Here is a 6000-nt window from a genome sequence, read left to right as displayed (position 1 = left end):
GTTTGCCGGAGCCGGACGGGCGCGGAGGAGATGGAGGTGAGGGTGGCCGTGGCGGAGGGCCGCAGCGCACCGCGAGGAACTTCGCGTGGCGGAGAGGTGTGCCTGATCAACGTCGCGGGCCAGGAGGTGCTTCACTGCAGGGGCTCGCGCCGGCCTGTGCTGCGGCGGCGCCGGTGCCGGAGAAGAGGGTGGCGCTGCCAGCGATGGCCAGCCCCGCGCCTCTCATCGTTCAAACAGCTGGGCCGGGTTCCGTTCAAACTGCGAGAACGAGTGCTGGTCAAAAGAGCTGGCAGGTCAAAGCTGCCAAAGCTCCGGCGGCTGACGAGGGGAGGCCAGGGGGAGCAGAGATAGCTACAGAGAAAGGGAAGAGTCGGTGTGTCCGTTTCTGGAGGAGCGAAGCGGGAAGAGTGTGGTGCAAGCGGACGATGCGTGTGGCGTCAAAAGCCTGCATGCAGTAGAGACAAGGGTGGCAAGGGCGTTGGAGACGGGCGACGTGGCGGTGGCTGGTTCGCGCGCACCCGTAGTGGAGCAGTTGGTGTGGGCCGACGCCTCCGAGTCGCTGCCTGGCGCGGATCCAGAGGAGGTTGGTCCAAGTGGGCCGGCATGTGGAGACTATGATGCTGCGCTGAACAGGAGTCTAGCCTCCCCGATAGGATCTCTCGAGGGACCCGCCAGTGCTGCTCCTGCGACGATGGGATCCGTGGAGGGCGCGCGGGATCCTTTGCGGCCAGATGAGTATGTGTGCATCTCGGTGTCTAATCCTGTGCACCATATGGTTCCAAGGGAGACACGCTGGAGGCTGGTTTGGGGGAGTCGCTGGAGTCTGTTGAGGCAGGATCGGTTGGGGCCAGCAACCAGGGTGACTGCAGCGTGAGCTACACCGGCCCTAACAGCCAGATGCAGCTCGTCCCTAGAGATTTGGGCCGTTAGTTGGAGTTTGCGTCGGGGACCAAGCTGGTCGCTTTTGAGGTGGAGCCAGAGGGGGGTCAGGACCCACAGGCTCAGGTGCCAGAGATGGTGGTGGAGTCGTGTCAGGGCGAGAGTGCGGAGCTGGCCCGCGTCAAGAACTTTTGCGCCTCGATCCTCAAAACCCTAGCACCACCCCTGTTGAGCGAGTTCGAGAGGACCACTGGGCTTCGAGCGGATGCGGAGCCTTTCACGCCCAAGAGGGTGACGAGGAGATCGGTTGCTGCTAAGGTTGGCACGCAAGTCAAGATGGCTTCAGCGGCCGAGAGCACTTTGCTCAAGGCGTTGGGTTTATGCCCGGAGAACCTTGCAGTCAGCGATGATGACCTGAGGCGCTTCAAGGAGTTCTCTGACTCGCCGATCAGGGAGGCCCACCTGAGAGTCCTTGCAGCCATCTTTGGCAAGGAGCTACCCACGAGCTTTGAGAGGGAGGCGCACTGCCTGAGGGCACAGCCAGTGCAGTAGGTCGTTGAGGTTGGAGGAGTGTTTCCCAGTTTTTATGGATTGCATGTTTGAGATTCTGTGCTGGAATGTTCGTGGTCTGAACGATCCAGCCAAACGAGATGCGGTGCGGGAGTTTGTAGCTAGTCTTAGAGTTAGTATTATTTGTCTTCAGGAGACTAAACTGAATGTAATCGATGACTTTCTAGTTATGCAATGTTTGGGGCCATCGTTTGATGGTTGTGTATGTGCCTGCTGTTGAGACGAGAGGTGGGATCCTTCTTGCGTGGAACAAGTCCTATGTGGACATAGAGAGAGCGAGTTTTGACGCCTACGCGATTACCGGGGAAGTTATCCCCAGAGATAACAATAGATGGTGGCTCACCATTGTGTATGGGCCGCAAACACATGAGGATAAGCTGAGCATTCTGCAGGAGCTAGCTGAGAGGAGGAGTCTCTGTCCGGGGCCGTGGTTGTTACTTGGAGACTTTAACATGATCATGTATGCGGAGGAGAAAAGTAATGATCGCCTAGATAGATTCATGATGGCGAGATTTAGACAGTTCGTTCAGGAGCATGAGATCAAGGATCTCTACCTGCATGGTAGGAGATTCACAACGAGCATGAGGCTCCAACTCTTACGCGTATTGACCGAGCCATAGCTTCAGTGGACTGGGATCTCATGCACCCGGACACCTTGTTACAGGCCTTGTCCTCATCGGTGTCGGACCACGCCCCGATTCACCTTTCTTTGAGCGCGGCTTTCAAGCCAAAGAGGAGGTTTAAATTTGAGGCCTTCTGGTTGAACCTTGAGGGGGTTGAGGAGGCGTTGAAGGAGGCTTGGGTGTGTGACCCTAGCATTGTGGACCCTTTCAGACGGCTGGACGCCCTGTTCCGTAATGCGGCGGAGTTCTTGCAAGCTTTGAGTGAGAAGAGGGTGGTGACGTGGGCATTACCCTTCGGGTAACCGATGTTGCTCTACCCTATACGGCCTAGCTGGAGGCCCATGAAGGTACCTGATGGCAAGGTGGGTCACTAGGACGGTGCAACGGAAGATTCCTTGAAGTACAAGAAATGGAAGGAGCCGAACAAGGAAAGTTTAGAGATAGATCTATTGTAAAGTCTAGTCGTACTCGGTTAGACCTCTTGAGACCTGGCCTCCTATATAAAGGCCAGGAGAGGGGCTGCCGAGGGGGACAATCAATCTTAGCAATCTTAGCCACCAAGAGCTTAGAGCTAGGTCACCATAGCGCTTAGCCATCTCAACAAGATCTCAGCCGAACTATTCGGCACCCCATTGTAACCCATTATCATCATAATCAAGAACAGATAGGCAGGATGTAAGGGTTTTACCTCATCGAGGGCCCCGAACCTGGGTAAATCGCTCTCCCCGCTTGTCTGTGAACCGATGTCTCGTGTCAGCTTGTAGGATTCCATCAACCCTAAGCCCCTATCGGAGGGCATTGCCGAGGAGCACCCTCGACAATTGGCGCCGTCTGTGGGAACCCTGTCGGCACAAGGCAGGTCATCGGCGATACCAGTCACATCTGCAGCGTTCGTACTCGAGTCACCAACGCCACCAGATCCAAAAGACACGATCCGCTGCGGATCCTTCGACTTCGTACCACATCTCGAGTCGCCGCACTCGATCCCTGCAGAATCGTGCGACGGCATGACCGCAACTTTTGGAGGCGTTCACTTCATCATCGACACCGGAGGTTTTCTTCGCCTCCCTAGGACAAGTACATCTGGCTCGAGGACCTCAGTCCCGACAGGTGACGCTCCGGCAGCAACCTTGGAAATCCCGTCCAGAAACGTGCAAGGAGGCAGCCGAGGAAGTTTCGACCTCACAACGGGACGAAGGAAAAGACGAAGGGACTCACACCGTGAAGAGGAAGAACGTACAACGACTCACCCTCGCCAGTCCGAACAAGGACAGCGGGACACGCAACCGATCCATGGCCGCACCCGTTCGCCGTATTTATCGGCTACGGAGCAACTCGAGGCACCATGCTACCTCCACTCTTACATTGATCCGAAGGATGGTCGAGAGAAGTCCAGCCATCTGCTAAGGAACTGCCGACACTTCCTGGAGATCCGACGGTTTTGTGATGATCTTAGAGCCGAAGCCATATCAAGAGTTCACGTAATTGAGAAGAGGACGAGGTCTTATAGCTATCCGCCAGAACCGTATGTACCAGAGCCAGATACGTCTTTTTTCCAACGTACACTACAAGAAAAGTTGCCATGGCCGACGAAGTTGAAGTCGCGCCGTAGTTGCTGGTGTACCATGGCCGACGATTTTGGGTCCCTCCGTGGTGCATGTCAAAACTTTTTTTTTCTCGTTTTTGAGGCCACCTAGCCCGACGAAAGCGGCCAAAACATCGCGTATGGTGGCCCGGGACGTGGTGCATCTCGAAATCTCGGGTTCGCCGGCCGAGTCAACGCAAATCCGCACCGCCGAGGGATGTAGGGCCCAGATGGCAGCCTCTCTGGCATTGTTTTTTTTCTCGATCGCGCCATCTCGTTCAACGTTCTCCGATCGAGCCGTTTACGATGCAGGATCATGGGTCCCGCATGTCATCCTCTATGAACCAAAATTCTTTCTATTCTTGGATTTTTTTTGACCCCCTGATTTCTGGCTACTTCCTTTTTCTTTTGATCCCTTGCCGCCTTGGAAACGTTGAGACCGCTGCTGCTAAATGGGACCCGCATGTCATCCTCTATGTGCAATCAACTTTCTTTTCTTGGAGTTTTTTTTGGCACCTCATATTTGGTCACTTGCCTTTTTTTTCGATCCCCTGCCGCCTCTCAAACGGTGATACCGCTGCTGCTAAATGGGACCCGCATGTCATCCTCTATGTACTATAAAACTTTCTTTTCTTGGATTTTTTTGGCACCTCATATTTGGTCACTTGCCTTTTTCTTTCGATCCCCTGCCACCTCTCAAACGGTGATACCGCTGCTGCTAAATGGGACCCGCATGTCATCCTCTATGTACTATAAAACTTTCTTTTCTTGGATTTTTTTGGCACCTCATATTTGGTCACTTGCCTTTTTCTTTCGATCTTGCCGCCTCTCAAACGGTGATACCGCTGCTGCTAAATGGGACCCGCATGTCATCCTCTATGGACTATAAAACTTTCTTTTCTTGAATTATTTTTGGCTCCTGATATTTGGTCACTTGCCTTTTTCTTTCGATCCCCTGCCGCCTCTCAAACAGTGAGACCGCTGCAGCTAAATGGGACCCGCATGTCATCCTCTATGAGCAATCAACTTTCTTTTCTTGGAGTTTTTTTTTGGCACCTCATATTTGGTCACTTGCCTTTTTCTTTCGATCTCATGCCACGTTTGAAACGTTGAGGAACCTGCTGGCTCATGGGACCCGCATGTCATCCTCTATGTGCTATAAAAGTTTCCTTTGTTGGATTTTTTTTTCACCCTCTGATTTTTGGCTTGCCTTTTTATTTTGATCCCCTGCCCCCTTTGAAACGTTGAGTAAGCTGTTGGCTCAAGGGACCCGCATGTCATCCTCTATGTCCATCAACTTTCTTTTCTTGGATTTTTTTTCACCCCCTAATTACTAGCTACTTTCTTTTTCTTTTGATCTCAAGCCGCATTACAAACATTGAGACCGCTGCTGCAAAATGGGACCCACATGTCATCCTCTATGTACAATAAATCTTGGATTATTTTTGGCTCCTGATATTTGGTCACCTGCCTTTTTCTTTCGATCTCATGCCACCTTTGAAACGTTGAGTAAGCTGCTGGCTCATGGGTCCCGCATGTCATCCTCTACGAACAATAAAAGTTTCCTTTCTTGGAGTTATTTTTGACCCCTAATTTCTGGCTATTTGCCTTTTTCTTTTGATCCCCTGCCCCCTTTGAAACGATGAGGACGTTGTTGGCAGGTCGGTCCCACATGTCATCCTCTATGAACAATAAAAGTTTCCTTTGGTGGATTTATTTTTGACCCCTAATAAATTTCTGGCTATTTCCTTTTTTTCTTTTGATCCCCTGCCGCCTTGGAATTGTTGAGAATGCTGCTGCCTCATTTTCTTTTGGTCCTGTGCCGCCTTGGAAACGTTGAGACCGCTGCTACAAAATGGGACCCGCATGTCATCCTCTATGTACAATAAAGTTTCTTTTCTTGGATTATTTTTGGCTCCTGATATTATGTCACTTGGCTTTTTCTTTCGATCTCATGCCGACTTTGAAACGTTGAGGATGCTGCTGCCTCATGGGTCCCGCATGTCATCCTCTCAGAACGATAAATGTTTTCTTTTCTTGTATTTTTTTACCAACTGATTTTTGGCTTTTTTTTTATTTTCGGTCCCCTGCCGCCTTTGAAACGTTGACGACGCCTGGGCTCATGGGTCCCCGATGTCGACCTCCCCGTACAAGAAACATGTGATATTTTATTTTGCAGACAATAAACGTTGTATTTCGCTCTGAGCTATTGCAAACGGATAAATTAAATCTTTATATCTACATAAACAAACTTATATGTTGAATCTCCTTGTTTTTTGTTTTTGCGAAGCATAGGACTTTCCTGGTTTTTTTTTGAGAAAAATCCGACCTTTCCTGTTTTGG

This window comes from Lolium perenne, chromosome 3 (genome assembly GCF_019359855.2).
Source record: "Lolium perenne isolate Kyuss_39 chromosome 3, Kyuss_2.0, whole genome shotgun sequence".
NCBI classification, from domain to species: domain Eukaryota; kingdom Viridiplantae; phylum Streptophyta; class Magnoliopsida; order Poales; family Poaceae; genus Lolium; species Lolium perenne.
This window is presented reverse-complemented; position numbering follows the sequence as displayed.